Genomic DNA, 20611 nt, shown 5'->3' with positions numbered 1-20611 from the left:
AAAGTGACTACAAAACTGGCATCAGTGTTTTATGTAGTTCAACATTATAGAATCAAATTAACTTCAGTTTTTCAATCAGTTGTTCAAAAATATATTTCTCAGCACATTAAAAAGGAGTGTGTGATGTTATCCTTCAATAATGGCACCCTTTCTCAGCATGGCTATCTCTTGCTGACTTTAACTAGATTTGGTCATGTTTTTTTTTTCCCCCATTACTTGCATTTCCCTTTTTGAGATGATTTTTGATATTGAACTAAAAAAACGTTAAGCATGTTTTGTTTGCTTGATGTGTTCATCATATCAATCCCATTTAAATTGTGCTTTTGGGTTTAAAAAGTTCAGATAACTGTCCTACAAAATTTGCAGTATTAAAAAATTAATGCCAAAACTACGTATTTATACATTTATGGTTCAGAGCTTTCTTACACAAGAGATGCCAAAGTTTAAGCCCTTTGAAACAAAAGATTACACAACAACAAGGTATATATTCAAGAAGCATTTAATCACACACTTTTTAAGCTAGCTTCTGAAATAAAATATTTGTTCTTTGATTGTGGTTGGTTAGTGCTACCATTTTCCTCCTGTGAATTAAATAGTGAGGGAAGGCCACGAATTTTTTGTTGGTCAGTGATTTCAGGTTATGTCTAAATTTTGCTCATTTTGCAGAGTTTTACCACTTTCAAGTTAATGCTTAAAACTCCCTGTTTTTAACCACTGATAAATATTTGTATATTCAAGATAATTCCACTTTAAAATAAATAGAAATAATAAGCCCCAGATCATATACACATACACACACGAATTTTCTATACTTTTGCATTATCCAGAATTCACTGATAGAAAATAGAAATAAGCATATTTTGTTTTGTAAACTCTGTATAACAAACAAAACATCTAATAAAGTGAAATGTGTAGCAGCAAGCCATTGTTTGTTGTTACTTTTGTGTGATGGATCATCAAACTAATCTTGCAGCACAGACTTAAGACACTTTTTTCTTAAATTGATACGTTCAAAATGTTGGCTTCTCACATCCCCTGACCTTTCATCACATACCCCTGGCAATATCTGCACCTCGTTTGAGAAATAAAAACTCAGTGTGGTGTGCGAAGTCCCTGCTCCCCCTTTCATACCTCACTGCTCATTCTCTGCTTCCCACCTCACGTTCTGGCTCCAACCGTCTGAGATTTTTGTCATTGTATTAGAGGCCACGGAGGGTGTGTGCTCTGCAGTACCAGATTGTCTGGGGAAGAATCTGAGATATGCTGCTCTTGTGGCCTTGGACAAACTACTTGACATCTCTGAGCCTTGGTTTCTTCAGCTATGAAGTGAAAATAATCATATACCTCATGGGGTTACCATGAGGATTAAATGAGTTAGTTCATATTAGGTACTTAGAACAATGCCTGGCACTTAAAAGACTATATAAAGGTCAGTTACTAATTCCTTTAGTGATCTAAATGACATTACTCCTCTAAACCATTGTTCTTGGCTGTGACCTCTCCTGGGACTCCTGTGCAGCGCTAGCCCCCAGAGAAAGCCTTCCCACACCCCTGACTACTAAGCCAACTGCAATAGCAAACTGAGTGTGTTCACCCCTGCCTTTCCAGTGTGTAGCCCAGAGACATGCACATTCCACAAATTCTTTAAATGATAGTAGAGCTAATGCATTTTGGAAATAGTGAAAGAGCCACAGAGGAAAATAAGATTCCTTTTGGATAACACAGCATGAAAGATGGGTTTTCTAGGTCACCTTTTGTATTTTAAATTACAAAATGGGGCAAATAGATAGGTCCTTTGGAAGATTTATTCTCTGTTCCTTGAATTACAGGCCTCGGCCACATTGAACTCACTGACAGTCACCCAGTGTCTTTCGGAGGATGGCTCACACTTGTCTCTTGCTATGATCTCCATTGTCCTTCCTGGGATGGGGCCAACACACACCTCATCTTACCTTCCTCAGGGCAGTGTCAGATTCCCTGAGGTCTCATGGCTCCTACTAATAGAAGGGTCACTGGCTTCTGATTCTTTGGGGTTGAGGAGGTGTTGTCAGTATTTTAGACCTCCAAGTATAAGAGAAGGAGCCTTGAGAGCCAATTAAATTAGATTAGAGTCCACCTGGGGTCGCAGAGTACAGCTGTATAAGGCATTTCCCGAGAAGCTTGACTTAGGAAGGGGTTGGATTTGAGACATTCCCTAGGCAAGACTGACCTCTGCTCTAACTAAAAATGTAGCTCAGTAGCAGGCCCCAGGCCCCCTACAGTGCTTCCCCTCTGGAGTCCTGGAACTCTCAAGAGCAGGTATTTCTGAGCAGATCAGCCTCGGCTGGAGGGTCCACGAAGAGGAGGCTTGGAGGTCCTCCTGAGAAGAGATGGCTCACATGTTGGGGTATGCCAGCTCTGGAATGTGCTCTGAGATCGTCACACATGAAAGAGGCCTGAGGGGTGATTCCATGCCTGTAAGTTCCTCTTTCCATGTCTTAGAAATTGAGGGGTCTCAGCTATTGTTCCCATGACCAACTAATTTCTTGAAAAGGAGGCCAATAATCTGTCAGGGAATTGAATTAAAACCTAAGCTTTGGTGGCCTTGATTCATGAATCTTTAATCAGAGACTTGGTATCTAAATATTTCTCTTTATATTTTGGGGAGGAAGGGGGATATACTAATGGGGGTACGAATGGCAGTATAGTATCCTGTTGTTCATTAAGCTCACCTTGCAGTATAACCGCCATAGTGCATCCCTTTTCTTTTCTATAACCTGCCCTCATTCTGTGTATTTGCAAGGGAATAGGGGAGGGGAAACTGCTAGGAGAGGCAGAGCCCTGGGAGAGTGCGGACAGGCTGGCAGGCATTCCATTAGCCCAAGCCTGTCCCCGGAGTACACTGAAAAAACATTCTTCAACCCAGGAGATTGAGGAATCTTTGGGAGCATTCCTTCAGCTCACCTTTTGGAAAAGGGAGACTAAAGCTGGACTTCTTCCTCCTCTCAGAATAGGTAAGAGAGTGGATGGCTGTCCCAGGAATGATCTAGCAGCTTTTGCAAGTTTTATGAGATCACGTGAAAGCTCTTGCTCTCAGTAGCAGAAGCCTTGAGCTACCATGCTACTTTGCTTTCAGCATCCTCCAGATCAGGTGTCCTGGGAGCCAGATGTCAGAGCTGAATAGTGGGGAAGTTTTTACAAAACAGCTGACTCCTGTCTCTGGGTAATACAACCTCTATCACTAAGACCTCTTGGAAGTCACACCTGATGTTGTAACAGGTCAGGCTTGATTGTCTACCTGCTCTAATACAGATGTTTCAGACCCAGTAAGTCTGTTCACGAAAAGTAGGGCCTAGCTCAGAGCTAGCACATAATATGATATCAGAAAATGTTGGTAAACTGAGCTGAATATGGGTTTTCTCCTCGACTGGAAATTTGGAATTTGAATATAAAGGCAAACAGGAATGACAAGGGTCTTTGCAATGTTCCAAGAGGTATCAGCATACATAGCGATCTCAGGCATAGGTTGGAGAACTCACTGTTTGAACTTCCATATTTTTATTCTGCCTTAGAACTGGATTAAGAGTCAGGAGATCTCAATTTATGTCCCAATCCTGTTGTGTAACTCAATAATTCACTTACCCTCTCTGAGCCATATGGAGTTATCGTGAGACTCACATGAGATAATGTGTGTGAGATCTCTTTGTAAACAGGAAACCACGATAAAAGCAAGACACTAGTACTATTATTATTATTATTAAAGTAATTAATGTGCACTGGATGTATGAAAGGAAGTAATTTCCATTAGAAACTGGAAGGAGAAAAACATCAAATCCCCATATATTCTGGTGATGTTGAATCAAATTGCAGTTTAAATCTACATTGGTAAATGACTAAGGAGCATAATGTTGAAATATCTTCGTATAATTTTAAAAACAAGTATAAATGTGATATGGTACTGTGTGATACTACAGTGAGCACAGGACTTAGAGTTGTAAGTAAATATTATTGCAGGAAACCCAGCTAGATCTCAAGAGAACAAACTTCTAGCTTTACTTCTCCACTTCTCCACTGCTCTCCCTGGGACCACATGGTCTCTCATCTCCACCTCTCCCTGCTTAGCTGCTCCATTCTCCCTTCAGCTCCATTCTCTTTCTCACTGACAGATTTTGGGGGTTTGGTACCTGTAACCTTTCCCATAATCTTTCGTTACACGTCCCCATGTCATTAAATCTGGCACCATCACTACATTATCACTTCTCAACACTGCCTGGGTAACATCTCCCTGGGAGAGACATTCTGATCAGCCCAGCCCAGCTCAGGTGATACCAGTTCAAATGATCGTGGCTGTGGGTGAGAGGTCATATGTGATAACTAGGGCTGTATCTTCTGTGCCATGGACAGAGGAATATCTTTAAGAGGAGGATGTATGAGGCTGGAGGAAATAGAGGCCCCCCTCTAGAACTCCACTGGTGATGCCACTGGCTTTCCATTCTTGCAAGCTCTGTTGCCCAAATCACAGTTTAGTGCTTCGTTATTTCATTTTTCCCTTTGCTAGCCAATCTGTAAGGTCCTTGGGACAGGAGCCACGGATTTTTCTATTCTATAATCACTAGAACATCCAGAATCATGCTAGATATACTGCATGTACTCAGTAAAGCCTTGTTGGTTGATAGAAAGTCATTGCCATCCTTCACATGTATCTCAGAGTGTACATATCACATTCTTATGTATCAATTCATTTGATCCCATTATAATCTCAAAGTTTTCTTGCCTTCACTTTCCAAATGATACACAAGGCACAAGAGCAATGAGTGGTGGAGCCTGAATCTAATTTTAGACATGAAGTGTCCTAGGTATAGTGTTTTAGACATTATTGGCCTCTAGAATACATCTGAATGAAGATGTCCTGGAGGCAATTGGTTCTGTACTCTCTAGAGAGAGGAGTATGCTTGAAATATGTTTGGACATCATATGTGTGTAGGTTACATATGCATAGAAACAATGGCGGTAGATGAGATAGAATTTAATAGAAGGGAAGAAAGCGAGGATGGACCTGCAGGCTGGTAAGTTTGCTGAACCACTGTAGACACTGAGGAATTTTTGCTTTTCCTTTTCTCTATATAAATGAGAAGCAAAGCCATCTCTTAAGAGTAAGGGAAGTGGTAGCTCAGGAGAATGGAGATGATATGGTTTTGTTTATGACAGTGATCACTGACATCACCACCATCCTGTTGCCCAGTCTCTACCTGTCTTTTACTTCACTCTCATGCTCTCTAACTCACTCATTCATTCATTCATTCATTCATTCAACAATGGAGTCAATAGCTTTGTGGCAGACCATGGGATATGCACTGGGAATACAAAGGTAAAAAGTATGTAGGGAATTGGGCAGGTAAATGGTGACTGACCGACAGTGGCTGCAGAGGAAAGTAAAGTTTACTTGACCCATAATAGGACAGGCTCAGTTACCTTGGCTTCTGGAAATTACACGTCAACAAAGTGAGCCATATAGCTTCATCCTAATTAATCTGATTATTACACATAAACACCTCTCGTGATCCACTGAATAACAATCTTCCTTTCTCCAGCCCAAAAGAACCCAAATCTCTCTCTTCAAGCATACGGTTGTACTTAAGTTTCTGGCATAACTCCCTGTAACCCCCTCTGGAGGAGACAGCCAATTACCCCACAATGTCCATCTCCCTTTCCTCCATGGTACGGGAATTGAGCTGGATCCATGGCTACCCCAGATAAAGAATATTTTTCCCAGTCCCCTTCATGATTAGGTGAGCCACATGACTAAGTTGTGACCAGTGGAATGTGTAGAACAGGGATGTAGGTCATTTTCAGGTTGGTCCTTACAGGGAAGGGGCATGCCCTGCTTTTCTCATTTTCCCTTTTGCTGCCTGAAGACAAAGTAATCGTTTGCTAATGTGGATGCTGCAGAGGAGGAAAGTGGACCTCCTTGTTAAGTTTTTATTTACCACTCAGAACTTTAGAAGTAGCTGAGCTCCATGTAGGATCAGCAGCAGCCTCAGATGAGGGAAGCTGGAGAATGGCTGAGAGTCCGTGATGCGATTCCATTTGGAACAATGGGGTCGTGAGTCATTTAGCCTACAAGTTGGGAGTCTAAGCGAGAAGAGAAAGGAATTGCGCTCAGTGTTTTCACACTCACAATCTCACTTGGTCCTCACACCAGCCTTACGGAATGTGCATTAGTACCTTCATTTTACAGACTGTGAAACTTGAAGAGGTAGACTGAGGTGGTGACCAAATGTGCAGTTGCTGAGCAGCAGAGCTGAGAGATGCATTTCTGCACAGCGTTGGGCTTTTTTCTTTTTCCTTCCCATGAGACTTATTCTTGCTCCTGTGAGGGCCCCAGGCTGCAAGGAGCTCAAACACTTTCATCGGCCCTGTGGCTTAGCAGGAGTGAGAACCTAGTCTTCCCTTCCAGACCACAACATCCTGTGGCCATGTGTCCATCACGCGCTGACACCTTTGAGCTCCTGCATGTACAGTGTTGATAGGGCAGAGGGGAGGGGAAGAGAACAGAAACGCCCCCAGGCTGAGAATCCTTTACAATGGAGCCAGGTGCTATAAATTTCTCCAAATGCATGGCCCTTCTCCACACATGCACATCTGGAATGCCGTATAACCCCTTCTCTCTCCGACCCCCTCTGCAGTGATGACTTCCTGGAGCATTTTAATGACTCACCATTATAAATAATATACTCTACCCTTTCTTGTGAGAAAGAAAAAAGCCAGAGGTTTCTGCAAAACAAGCAACTTACTCCAAATCATAATTTCATCGAAAACACTGAAAAAAAAAAAACCAACAAAAACAAAAAACAAAACTTCATACCCTGAGGTAGGAAAGTTTTGGGAGATTTATGTCTTTTCTTGAACACACAGATTTATAACAGTGGGTAATGTACATTCATTTCATCCATATTTATACCTGAATTGATGCGGAGTCTGGTATCCATTACTTTAATCTATGTAACTTGATCATCAGAAATCTGAACCATAATTTTAACACATATTACAAAGAGTTTCTTTTGGGCTTAAAGGAAAATGATGGCAGAAAAGAAAAGCCATTAAATGCCAGCTGCAGTCACTTACTCGTGCTGCACTTCCTTCTGCAATGCGTGTGGGTCCCCCGCCCCATTTCCCATCCCTTACCTTCCTGGACACACATTTACTCCAAAGATGAACACCTATCCCTAACTGTTCCATTACTGGAGAGGAGAGAGAGAAGCACTGGGCAGGGTAATTCAGGGGAAATTAATGTAAATAAACCTCTAATGTCACGGCCAACCCAGAGATCACACAGAGGCAGTGGTAATGGCCAGTAGTAGCCTCCAGTCACTTAGGAGAAGTGAAAAAATGCAGAGCCTGATCAAAGCTTCCTTCTGACAGACAGTGGAAATTAAACCCAGATACTAGTTCTCAAACAGCATTGCTGGCACTCAGCACATGGTTCCTGTCCAACTTCTGAGCACCAAACATTGGCCTGACTTAACATTCCCAATGCCTGTCCCTGGACTGAAGCCAAGTAGTGGATTTTTCAGAGATCTGGGCCCCAGGATTATATTGGGTGGAAGACAAGGAAAACAAGCTCCTGGGATCTCACTCAGGCAGTTGTGTATCAGAGAGCTCTTGAACCACCATTTCTGGGTTTTCCCAAAGTCACATGAGGACCATGGGGCAGATCTTTTTGTCTGTTTTGTTCACCAGAGTGATCGAGGCTGGCACTTAGTAGGTGGTTGAGAAATATTTGTTGAATAAAGGCCTTCATTGCAAACCATTCCAGAGCTATAAACTGCAGTGTGAGTAGATACTGTACAATAGCAAAGGATGAAACCTATGGGACTTTATGAAATTAGGAGCATTGTTAGAAGGGAGTGAAAGCAATTAAATCTATTATTTTCGATGCTTGTATCTACTAAACTTTCTTCCACTCTTTATTATGTGTGTGTCATAATGTCTCATATTTCATAAATTCTTCGAGATCTTAAAGCATGACATCATTCAATGCTGATAACAATCCTGTGACAATTATAATAAATACCATTCCCAATTCACAAATGAGGAAGTTAAGCAGCAGAGTTTCCTAGTGCTGCTGGCTAGTAGCAGGGAGCACGGGCTTCGAGCATTGCCATCTTTTGATTCCCAGTCCCATGTTCTTTCCTATATACCACACCACAGTGGTGTGTTTCTGGCAAGAAGAAAGGGCAGAGTAAGTAGGGCGGGTGTTTCAGGAGTGACTGGAGACAGCCGATCTGGCCCCAATCAGAACCCAGAAAGAAATCGCCGATCCATAAATCATTAGGGCCGCTAAACGCATCTCTCTGGAGCCTCCTGAAGATGGTCTTAGGTTTGACTGTGTTGGAAGAAAACAAATTCCAGCTGTCTGATTCTTGAAGTCAGATAGGACAATAATTTGGTTTCATATTTCTCTGATAAAACTGATTTTTTTAAAAAGAAAACCTACCTCTAAAAAAGGGAATTAACAGAGTTTTTGTGTAATTAGCATTAAAAGAATGTCTGTATACATTTATATGCATATATAGTTTATACAAATTATATATAAGTCCTTTAAAAATATCACTAAACAATTATTGTCTTTTAGTAGGAGAAAGCTTCCGACTATAATCTGTCTTATAAACAATTGGACTTCTTGAGAGAGAGCCCCAGGAAATGGGGTAGGGACAGAGAGTTTCTTCACATACCATATTGCAGGCACTGTCAGAGGCAAATAGTGAAAGTTCATAACAGTAAGGCCTGCCATATCGAGATCATCAGTCCAGTTTGTAGAAAGGACACTAAAGGTCAGAGAAGAGTCTTAGCTGAGGTTCCACACAGAGCGAGTGAAGGCGAATGCACTGGGATTTGGGAGCCCCAGTGCGCACGGCTTCACAGCCCGTGCCCCATCCCATCCATCTTCCCCGTTAACATCGTTTTACCAGTTGTATCAGGAAAATAGGAGAGTCTGAATCCTGAACAACTTGAAAAAGAATATTTCTGTAGTTATGACCCTTGGGTAACTTCTTCAAAACCACTTATCTCCCAAAACAGACATAATGAGCTTTACCTCCTTTGAACATCAAATTATTTATTTCAAATTTTTGGAAAACGTTCACACTCATCACCCTGGATTGGGGCACTAATACTGTGAACTATGTGCTACAGGTACTGCGACCACTCTGGGCCCACCAAACAGATGAAACGACCTTAAGAAAGACCAGTGACTTAGCTAAGATCCAACCATGAGTCTAGGCTACTCAAGTTCTGTGGCCCAAACTCTAGCCCAATACCCCTGGTTTCAATACCCCTGGCTTGGCTTGTGGTCCTTTTCCTCCATCTTCAAAGCCGGCAAAGCAGGTCAAGTCCTTTTCACGCAGCATCACTCTGACCTCTTCTGCCTCCCCTTCCCCTCTTAAGGGGCCTCATGATTTCACTGTGCTCACCCAGGTTATCCAGGATAATTTCCTTATTTTAAAGTCAGATGATTAGCAACCTTAAGTCCATCTGCTACCCTTTTGCCTTGTGAGGTAACATAGTCACAGGTTCTGGGGAATTAGGAGGTAGACATAATTTTGCCTACCACAATTGACTAGCAATTGTAAATAAAATATAAAATAAAAAACAAGATTTCTCTCCTATTGCACCTGTTCACAGTGGGACAAGCCAGTGAGCACTGTGTTCTTATAAAGAGTCACATCATAGCTGCTGGGTATGTGAAAACATCTCCCTTCTGTTCCCCTCGATCTTTCCCACTTTCTAGCGAGAGCCTGTCATTCTCTGGGCTGCCTATGGCTGCTGTCACACCACTTGAAAACAGAGCCCAGGTGACCAGCATTCCCAATCCATCCTGGGACAAGACAATATATGAGCAGCCATATGCTCTGGTGGGTTCCAGCTGACACTGAGCAGGTGTATGGCACCCGGGCCAACCGTGTGGAGGGGGGCAGATTCACAGAGGGGAGGTACCATTTTCAATTTACCGGAGGAAGACCTAAGAAATAACACGTGGCTGGGTGTGTTTGCCTTTCTTACGCTTCCCAATCATTTCTTAAGAAATAGAGGTCGGTTCCGATTTTCATCCTGAAAACCCAAGGAAACACTTTAAACATGATGCTCGTGCTGATTTAAAAAATTATTCTCTGAGTTCTCCAACATTCTGAATCCATCAATTATCAAGATGCAGAAGTCTCCAAATATTTATAATGACAGCACTATCATTACGTTAAGTGATTATGACAAGAAGAGGAGGAGAGCAGTTTAACCTCAGTCAGGGTGTATGTGTCTGGGTGTGTGTGTTTTCTGTGAATTAATTCTGGATCCTATAACAAGTGTGCAATGTATAGCCATATCTCAATAACAATTTCTTACTCACAGAGACCACTGTGCCTATATATATACCTAAGCATTTTTATTTCTAAATACATTTATATTTATAAATGACTTTTTATATTAAATGTATCATCTCTGATGGTGGGTGAGGGGAAGGGAAGAAAAGGCAAAGTTAAATGAATGGTACTGTACCAACAACCAAAGTTAAGTTAACTGACATTGGCTCCGAAGAATTCATCTTAATCAATGTTGTTGCCTCTGCTCGTGTAAAAATGAGTGATTGGGACACATAAAATATGTTATCAACTTTTTACCGAAAAAAGCAATTTAGATCATTTATTTCCATAGAACTACACTGTGCATCATATGTCAAGCCAGTGCACTTTCTGTGTGATGGACTTTGGAGACCAAATTGACAATCTAAGTTCTAATTATTTGCACCATCCTCAGTCCGTTATTGCACAACACGGGACTCTCCCGGAGGAGTGTCAAAGGAGGTTATGTGGGCTGACGGGAAGCAGCTGAAAAAGATCCACTGGGCTTTTTAATGCAGATGATGCACAGTGCCCAGAGAAGCCGAAGGGGATCGACGAACCCTGATTGGAAGGTTTGAGTGTGTTCCATCTGCTACTCCTCTAGCCTTTTCATTAATGCTGCTTATAGGCAGGAGGTGTCACAGCTGGTGAAAAGGTATCTGCTTGACAGGCCCAAGGTCTGAATCTCCTCTCCCCTGGCAGGGTCAGATGTTCATAGGGGCCTTGCAACTGTCCACCTTCAATTTCAGGTCATAACACAGTTAAACTCTCTTGTATAGTCAGGGCATAAGCATGAACTTGGTCAATCAGATGGCTCTGAGTTAGCCTCAAGCTCTCCCACTTCCTCACCGTGAGTCTACCCAAACATAAGTTCAACTAAAGGCTAGTGTCCTCATCTGAAATAAAATGGAAACCTAATAATATAAATTTCAGTGCAATAGTGAGATGCATCTAAGACAGTTCAGTAATTATTACATTTCTTTCATCCTCCACAACATCTGCATTGTTTGTGGATGAAGAAAAGAAAAATAAAGAGAGGCAGATGGTTTTACAGGTACCCTGCTTTTCGGAAGTTCGCCTCGCACGACTTCGTTGTTATGAAAGATCTACATTAGTGCTTGTTTTTGATAACTAAAGAAGTCCAAAAGAGAATTTTACTTTTATGAACAAAGGCGAAAAGCACAAAGAGCGTCCATTGTCTGTTTTGCAGCCAGTCGTTATAGAGGCAACACAGAGAGAGTGGCCCCACCAAGCTCCTTCCCTAGGAACTACACTCAGCATCTCGGCATCAAGCCACCAGAGCTTTGAACTGGGTCTGTGAGCGTTTCTGTGCTTTACCTTGATTTATTTTGTGCATTCATTAGCAAGATGTGTCCTAAGGTATCAGAGTAGCCTGAGAGCTTGTAAGGGCATTTACACTTAGCATAAAACTGGAAAAAATTAATCATTTTGATTGTGGTGAACAAAATAAAGACATTGTGAGAGCACTGAATTTTTCCACATAAATGGATGGTAATTGCTTCTTTGCTTTACACCATTTTGGCTTACAAGAGATTTTATAGGAACACTCTACTTTTGGATAGCAGAGATAAGCTGTATACTTTTGATGATTTTAAAAAATGGACTATACATGCAAAAAAGACCTTGACTAGGACTTTCAAATGCATGTGGACTTTTTTTCCAGCATGTCTTTCTTAATGACTTAAAGGGCACAGAGCTAGAGCCACACTGCCTGGACTAGGATTCTAGTGCTAGCACTGACTAACTGTGTAATCTTGGACAAGTAATTTAACCTCTCTGTGCCTCAGTTTTATGTCCTATAACATGGGGATAATGTTTACTTCATAGGGTTGTTATGAGGATTTGATGAGTTAACATATGTAAAGCACTTAAATAATGCTTTCCGTTTAGTGTTTGCTGTTATATTAAAAAATATTTTGATATTATTATCTCTTCCTCCCCTCCCCTTGCCTAACTTAGGCAGTTCATTCATTCCCATTGGGGAAGGGTTGTTTCAAAAAGGAAATAAGAGTCTCTTCTTGGTCTTTGAATTTCAAATGCCTAACTCTCAGAAAACAGAAATGACTCAGAGCAGAGTGAGAAATATAAACAAGGCTCAGTCAGCAGCAAAAAAAACCAAACAATCCAATTAAAAAAATGGGCAGGAGACCTGAATAGATACTTCTCCAAAGAGGAAATATAGATGGCTAACAGATATATGAAAAAGATGCTCAAGGTCACTAATCATCAGAGAAATGCAAATTAAAACCACAATGAGATATCACCTCACACCTGTCAGGATGGCTACCATCAATAAATCAAAAAACAGCAAATGCTGGCGAGGATGCGGAGAAAAGGGAACGCTCATACATTGTTGGTGGGATTGCAAATTGGTACAGCTGCTATGGAAAACAGTATGCAGGTTCCTCAAAAACTTAAAAATGGATATACCTTTTGACCCAGCAATTGCACTTCTGGGTATTTAACCAAAGAAAACCAAAACAATAATTTGTAAAGATCTGTGCACTTCAGTATTCATGGCGGCACAATTTACAATAGCCAAGATACAGAAGCAATCTAAATGCCCATCAACAGACGATTGGATAGAGAAATTATGGTTCATATATACAATGGAATATTACTCAGCCATTAAAAAAATGAAATCTTTGCCATTTGCAACAACATGGATGGACCTAGAGGTTATTATGCTGAGTGAGATAAGTCAGACAGAGAAAGATAAATACCATATGATTTCACTTATATGTGGTATCTAAGGAACAAAAGAACAAACTAGTTAAAAACAGACTCACAAATATAGTGGACAATTTGGTGATGGACAGAGGGGAGGGGGCTTGGGAGGCAGGGAGAATGGGGTGAAGGGTTAAAGAAGTACAAATTAGTAGCTGATAGTTGGGCACAGGGAGCATGGCAGAGGGAATGCAGTTAGCATTAATATGATGGCTAAGTAGAGGGCCAGAGGAGGGAGGGAGCAATTAGGGGATCAATTTATGAACATTATAGATGTCTAACCAATGTACTGTATACTTGAAACTAATTTAAATAAATAAATTTATTTGAAATATATATATTTCACTGCTTCCAAGACTAGAGCAGTGTTCTTAGGTGGAAAAGAGGAGATATTGGAGGGAAAGGTAATGTGGTTGATGTTAGCAGATGCCTGGAAAACATCCTGCCCCTTCTCTTCACTGACCCTGTGTGTTTGGAGGAGGGTGAGGTGGGGCAGAGGGCCAGTGGTGGAATGGATGAAATGAACCCCAGAAGAGTTAGTAGAATGCAAAAGCAGAGACTTGTGCTTCCTTTCAGGATAGAGTCCCTGGGAGGAGCAAGACCCCTCAAAAGAAGTGGCTGTGCTGTGTATTCAGGCAGACAGAGCCAGATGAACCTCACAAAAAATTCTTTATACCACAGCCTGGTGTAGGAAGAGTGATCTTTTTGCACCTGAGAGGGAGACCAAATTATCAACTGGAAAATAAGCCAGACCTAAAGGATTCCTGAGGATGAGAAAAAAGGGATGGCTCTTGGTGATCTGCATGGATTAAAGATCAAGGATCAGATGGTAGTATGATGAATGTTTCAACAGATGTCAACATGAACAGATGACATTGAGGACCGAATGCCCCCTAATCTGAGACCATAACAATATGGTAACTCCCCTGAACTTGGATGCATGCCAGGGGAAAATAGGGAGTAATCCTCAACTGACTAAAATTCAATTTCTGCATATTTCCACTCTTTGGATCTTTAAATAGAACCTAAATAGGGTTCCAGAAAATTTTTGGAGAAGGTCTTTATCTTACACATTGAAGTTTATAGACCAAGCTTCATACCCATTACATGTAGAAGAATTTGTGGAAGTACAGTTTTAAATTTATACTGGATGAGCTATTCATTTTTAATTTAAAATTATTTTCCTAAATTATATAGATCTCCAAACCATCTATCTGAGTAAGAATTCTTTTAAAGAACATAACTATAATTCCATAAATCTACATAAATATTTGTAATTATTCCTTAATATCGTAAAAAATGCAGCCCATGCCAAATATTTCTAATTATCTTATAAATTTATTTTTACAGTTTTTTCTTTGAATCAAGATCCAAATGATTTCCACATATTGCATTTTTATGAGTTTCTTAAGTCTACTTTAAACTATAGCTTCTCCCTCTTTCCTTTTCCTTACGATTTATTTGTTGAAGAAATAAAATCCTTACTGATATTCTGTACAATTTCCCACATTCTGGATTTTTTTGATTGCCAACTCTATGGCAATATTTAACATGTCATTCTAACACTGTATTGCCCATGAACTAACTAATAGTTGTATCCAGATATAACTTGATCTCACTTAGGCTGATGTTTTGGCAAAAGTCTTCATAGAATTTATTTCATCATTCCAACAGGATGCGCAGTGTTGGCTTTTCCCTCTTTTTATGATTTTAGTAGCCATTGATTATCATTACCTAGATCCAGTATTTTATTAGATGTTTGAAATATAGTGATTGTCCAATTCTTTCCTCCTTCATTTGTCAGGTGGGTTACTTTTATGGAAATAAACCTCAGGATATTTGGTTATTCTGAAGTTGTATAGGAAAAGCAAGTAGAATACTTGATTGATTTTCTATCGATTTTCAGAAAAATGAGAATTAGTTCTTTAGCATAATTCAAAGGCTATCAATGACTTTTTTCCTCTTATTTATCATTATGATATCATTGTTTTTTCACATTTTGGTGTGTTTTATTCCATAAATTTATTATTCCTATAGATGCTCAAATTGCCTCATCTTGGTCCATTGGGAATGTCTTCACATTAGTTCCTGAATCCTTTTGGCAGCATCCCAGTAGTTTCTGACAGCTTCTTTACTTTCTGGTATGACGAGGTGTTTCAAGCACATTTTACACAGCCATTTTTCTCCAAGCCACACTGCCTCCTCCAGTAGGAAAAGATACTTAGAGAACATAATTTGGATGCTGGTGGTGTTTCTTGGTACTAAATTTGTTATTACTTCTAAGTCTTTTCAATGCAGAATGATATATGTTATAAATATATAGTGATATTTCTAGTCTCAATTACAAATTACAGGGTTTTATTCAAATTCTTTGATTTTATATCTTTTTCTCCTATACCAAAAATCTTAGGTCCTGACAGTAATCATGTTAAAGTGATATTGCTCTATTATATCATATTAACTACACATATAATACAGTATATGCATAATAGTTTCAGAATAACTATTAATATTATTACTCACAATATTATTACACCAATTTCAGATTTTTTAATATTTTTGTAGTTGTTGTTCTTAGGGAACATACCATTCAGAATGTACAGAAAAATCTTCAGTTTTAAATTACTTAAAAATGTTCCTCTCTATGGAGTTATGCCAACAAACTTATATCAAGTAAATTAAAAATTTTTTTCTGTTTTTGGGAAAATTTTTTCTTTTTTCATTTGTCATTTTATTTTGATCTATAATTGTGGAAACCAGCTTTATCCAGAGAAGTCAGACTTCTGTCCCTATCCCTTTTACTTTGTTCACTCTCTTTCTATGCTTCACTTTTCAATTTCATCTTTATATAATTGATAAGAAGATGAATTGATTTACTACATAGAAATTAAATAGCCTATATTTTAAATATTCAATATTTAAATATTTGCTATCATTATGGGAAAGGTATATGACTGTTTATTGTCTCTGAAGTTTCCAAATTTGAATGCTCTCTTCCATATTCTCTTGAGTGATAATTTTTGGTCTGATTGAACACTTGTTTATATATCTAAGTAATCCAAAACTGCTTCTTCAGAAACATTAAGGTTCTACTTCAGTGCAGATGTGTTATGGCAAAAGTGACTAAAGTCTAGACTTTGATGTTAGCAAATCCTGGATTCAAATCCATGATTTGCTATTTTCTGGCTATTTTGTGGGACGAACGCCTTAGCTTCTTTGAGCCTTAATTTCCTGTCTATGTAATAGTGATGATAATACCCAAGGTTATTATTGCAAGAATTAAATGAGCTGATGATGGAAAGAAATCTACGCAGACCTGGAACATACTGGTGTTTAAGAAAAGTTTGTTTTCATTTTCTCCTTTTTAACTTGAATCTATAACCATGCCAGCTGGGATGGGATAATTGAGACAGACAGGTCTGTCTTTGATCCATATTTACCAAATTTCTCTTCTGTTTGCTTTTTCCAGAGAACTCATTCCTGTACCACTTCCATCCGTTTGCATGCTGATGTCCACCTTCAGATTGGCCATCCACCCTTCTTCGCTCTGCTCTTTGCCTCCCTACATGGAATATATTGCAGGCTCCCATTGTCCTCTACCTTTAAGTTGAGTTTGGTCAATGGGAGCCCCAGCAGGAGGTTTGAAAGTTTATCCAGGAATTTATTTTTCTAGCTTCCTTCCTTAAGAGTGCTACTCCTTGACTTGTTCCTCTCTAGAAGCCCTGCACTGTCTCTTGTTGATTTCCCTAAACTCTACATGCTCCTTTGTACATAATCTTTTTATTAAACTCACTTTAATTACCCAGTTTGAGTGGTGCCATCTGTTTCCTGCCAGGACTCTAGGATTGATACAATTTCCAATCAAGAAAATAGTGGTGAGATTATTAGTCTAATGGGCACATTCTGCCTCAATTTTTTCAGTTATTCAAAACTCTTAAACTCACATAAATTTAAATTATTGGAAAGGAAAATACCTAGACCTCAGTAAATTATCTCTAAACAGCAAGTCACTCAATGAGTTTTGCTCTAACCTCTATGCCTTCAGCTTTTAACCAAGGGTCAGTACAGGAAATGGTCACATGCTATCTCTATTCCTGCATCTTCAATAAAGGTACTATTGAAAACAAGCTTCCATTGTTGTAGCCAATGTTCCTGACATGGTGACATGGAAAGAGCACACGATTTGGGGTTAAAAAATACAGGCTAGAACTCCTGCTCTGTAACTTAGTAGTCACAAAACCACATTTCTCTGAGCTTCAATCTATTCTTCTGTAAAATGAGACAAAAATACTTATAGATGCGTGAGTATTAATGAAAAAAGGAGAGAGGTTTTTAAACCAAAGAGCTCCATAAATATTCATGCGTAGTATATTAAATTTCTTTAAAAATTTAGCACAAAGATTTTCTTTGCTAAAGAACTGCTGTGCTTCCTTTATCATATTGAAAAGCAGTCTATGATCCATTGTGAGTTTATATATTTTTTGCTTTAACTTGTAAGAAATGTACAATTAACAGTAATGTTTTACTATAATGAGTATATTTTACCAGTATTTGTATACATATTTTACTTCTCTCTACGTGATTTTTATTTATTCCTGTTTTGATGATATTATTGCATGTGTGTGTTATTTAAAGTACATCAAATTAGTTTTTGGAAGAAGATAGGATCTAAACAAACCAACAAGCTAATTAAAAAAAGAATTTGTCCATAATGGTATTGCATTCTGGGCGAAGACTCTCATTCATCTTTCTGCAGCATTCCTCTTCAATTCTGCACCCTAGCAGTGTTCAAAGTGATGGTCCAAACTCCTATATTCACAAATATATTATTTGAAAATCAGCAAGATTCACATCTGCTTGTTTATAAAAAGATGTGTGTGTTTAGATATGTGAATATATGGATATGAGGAAAGAGATGACAGATGATTGATAGATAGATAGATAGATATAGATAGATAGATAGATAGATAGATAGATAGATAGATAGATAGATAGATAGAAAATAGATAGATAGATGATAGATAGATAGATAGAAATAGATGATAGATAGATCTTACAGTTTATTGGCACAAGAGTAAGAGAAACAGGAAGAGGAAAAGGAAAAAGAAGAGGAAAAGGAAGAGGAAGAGGAGGAGACCACATACAAAGAGGAGGAAATTATCTTCCTAGGAGTTAAAGTGACCATTTCAAATTTTTCTCAACATTCCTTTCCAAGTAAAGATCGAAATCATTACCATCAGTACATTAACTTCTGCTCAGCAATGTTACTGGTTCTTGTCCATCATGCAACTCTGTTCATGAATATTCTGTTCTTATTCTAGAGAGGGAGGAGCTCAGTTCAGATTCCTCTCAGCTAATCACAACTTCCAGAAGACCACAGCATTTCTCCAAGCCAAATCCAGATGATACGCCATCCCCTAACTTGCAAAGCAAAAAGACAGAAGCTAGAAAACTGTTAGAATAAAGTGAAGTTCTTAAACTATAAAATCTTATTGAAGGGAATAGAAAGATTTTAAGGGAAGAACAAGGGTAAATAAAACCATCTGAGACAGTTGTAAGTCAAGTGAAGATGGTAGCTTTTTAAATACACTCCTCAGGCCAAACAAAGATCTTATTTGTATGTGGCCACATCTGATTTACCAGGGATTGGGGCTCACTGTCCTATCTGAAACATCCTTTTGAAAGACACCTGCAGTACTATTATACTACGTAAAGCACAAGGTCATTAGGGGCTCTGTCAATCAACTGACTGATTCCTCTGATACGGCTGGTGAATAAAGAAGGCACTTCTCTGTTTCAGACTGAAAGTCACACACCACCTGTTCCAAGCCCTAGGGTTCTGAGAAAAGAAGTTAACCTAATCTACTTCCACACTAAAAGAAACATTTGATTCTCACAGCCAAACTTAAGGAATTCTTTGATCCAAGTAGAAGCCAATTCTTCAGAAATGTCTGAAAACACTTCTGGATTCCTTTGTCTCTTCATCATAGGATAATTATTGGTAGAGAAGCATAGTAGCCAGTATCATATTTAAAAACAAATACATAAAATTCTTATGTTTCCGAAACAACAGCTAAATAACCAAACCCTAAAACTTTTTGATTACTTGCTCCTTCCATTTGGTTTGTTTCCCCTCCCAAAATGTATTATAAGAATTTTCAGAGAGTAGAATTGAAAGAATACTACCATCAACATCTGTATCGATAACCTAGATTCTATCATTAACCTTTACTAGACTTGCGTTTATCACATACCTATCTATTCATCTCTATATACATACATCGTTCTAACTATTTTAAGGCATTTCAGTGTAAATTGCAGACTTCTGAATATTTCCATCTAATACTTCATTATGCATATCATTAATTAGAGTTTGATATTAGTTTTTTTCTTTGGATGTAAATTTTACATACAATGAAATAACACAAATCTTAACTACATTTTTGCTCAATTTTGATAATGTATACATCTTGGGTTGTAACCCAAGCCCCTATTAAGATATAAAATATTACCATAATTGCAGATAGTTCTCTCTTTCCCCTTTCCAGTCAATCACTACCCCTTACTACGATGGAGGTAAACTTTGTTCTAATTTTTTTCCAAAATAGATTATATTTGCCTATTGTAGAATATCATATAAATAGAACTATGCAGCATCTCTCTTTTATACAAGACTTCTTTCACTCAGCATAATGTTTTGGAGATTAATCCAAGTTGATGCATGCACACTTCAGTAAGCCTTCCCACTTTACTGTTGAGTAGTATTAATACACTAATTTGTTTATCCATTCTCATATTGATTGACATCTGGGGTCTCCAGATTGTGCTATTATAAATAAAAGCACTATAAACATTCTGATACAAGTTTCTTTTCATTTAATTTGAGAAAATAACCATGGTTGAAATTGCTGGATCTTAAGGGTAGGTATACATTTAGTTTCATAAGAAACTGTGAAGCCATTTTTTTTTAAAGTTGCACCATTTTGAACTCTCACAATGTATGATAATTTCACTTATTCCACATCTTCACCAACAATCAATATTACCAGTCATCATAACTGAAGCTATTCTCATGTGTGTGTAGTGATATCTCAATGTAGTTTTATTTTCTATTTTAGAATTGACTAATGCTATTGAGCAATTGTTCAGGTACTTATTGGTTATTCCCATATCTTCCTTTGTGAAGTGTATTATAAAATATTTTGCCCATTTTTAATTGGGTGCTTTATGTTTTTATTATTGAAATGTATGAGTTCTTTATATGTTCAAGATACTTTCTTTTGTCAGATACTTGTTTTGCAAATATTTTCTCCTGGTCTATGGCTTGCCAATTCACTTTCTTCATGTCTTTTGTTAATTGTGAAATATACATGAAAAGAGTGGTTATTCTTAGGTTATTCCTGACCCTAGGGAATACATTTCATATTAAGTATGATATTAGCTGTAAGCTTTTTGTACATGACTTTTACTCCTGGTTTGCAAGAGTATTT

General features: G+C 38.6%; 2 long non-coding RNA genes across 3 annotated transcripts in view; one reads left to right on the top strand and one right to left on the bottom strand.

Moving 5' to 3' along the window:
• LOC120608711 (uncharacterized) overlaps positions 1 to 20611 on the bottom strand; it is a 472227-nt gene that overhangs the window by 92668 nt on the left and 358948 nt on the right. The window lies entirely within an intron of this gene.
• Positions 1685 to 16927, top strand: LOC120608713 (uncharacterized). The gene is made up of 2 exons (XR_005654485.1): positions 1685 to 2456; positions 16591 to 16927. It is a non-coding gene; the product is annotated as an uncharacterized LOC120608713 (long non-coding RNA).

The sequence above is a fragment of the Pteropus medius genome, unplaced genomic scaffold (assembly GCF_902729225.1).
Source record: "Pteropus medius unplaced genomic scaffold, Ma_sr-lr_union100, whole genome shotgun sequence".
Taxonomy (NCBI): Eukaryota; Metazoa; Chordata; class Mammalia; order Chiroptera; family Pteropodidae; genus Pteropus; species Pteropus medius.
The sequence above is the reverse complement of the archived record's forward strand: the minus strand, read 5'-3'. Positions and strand labels throughout refer to the sequence as shown.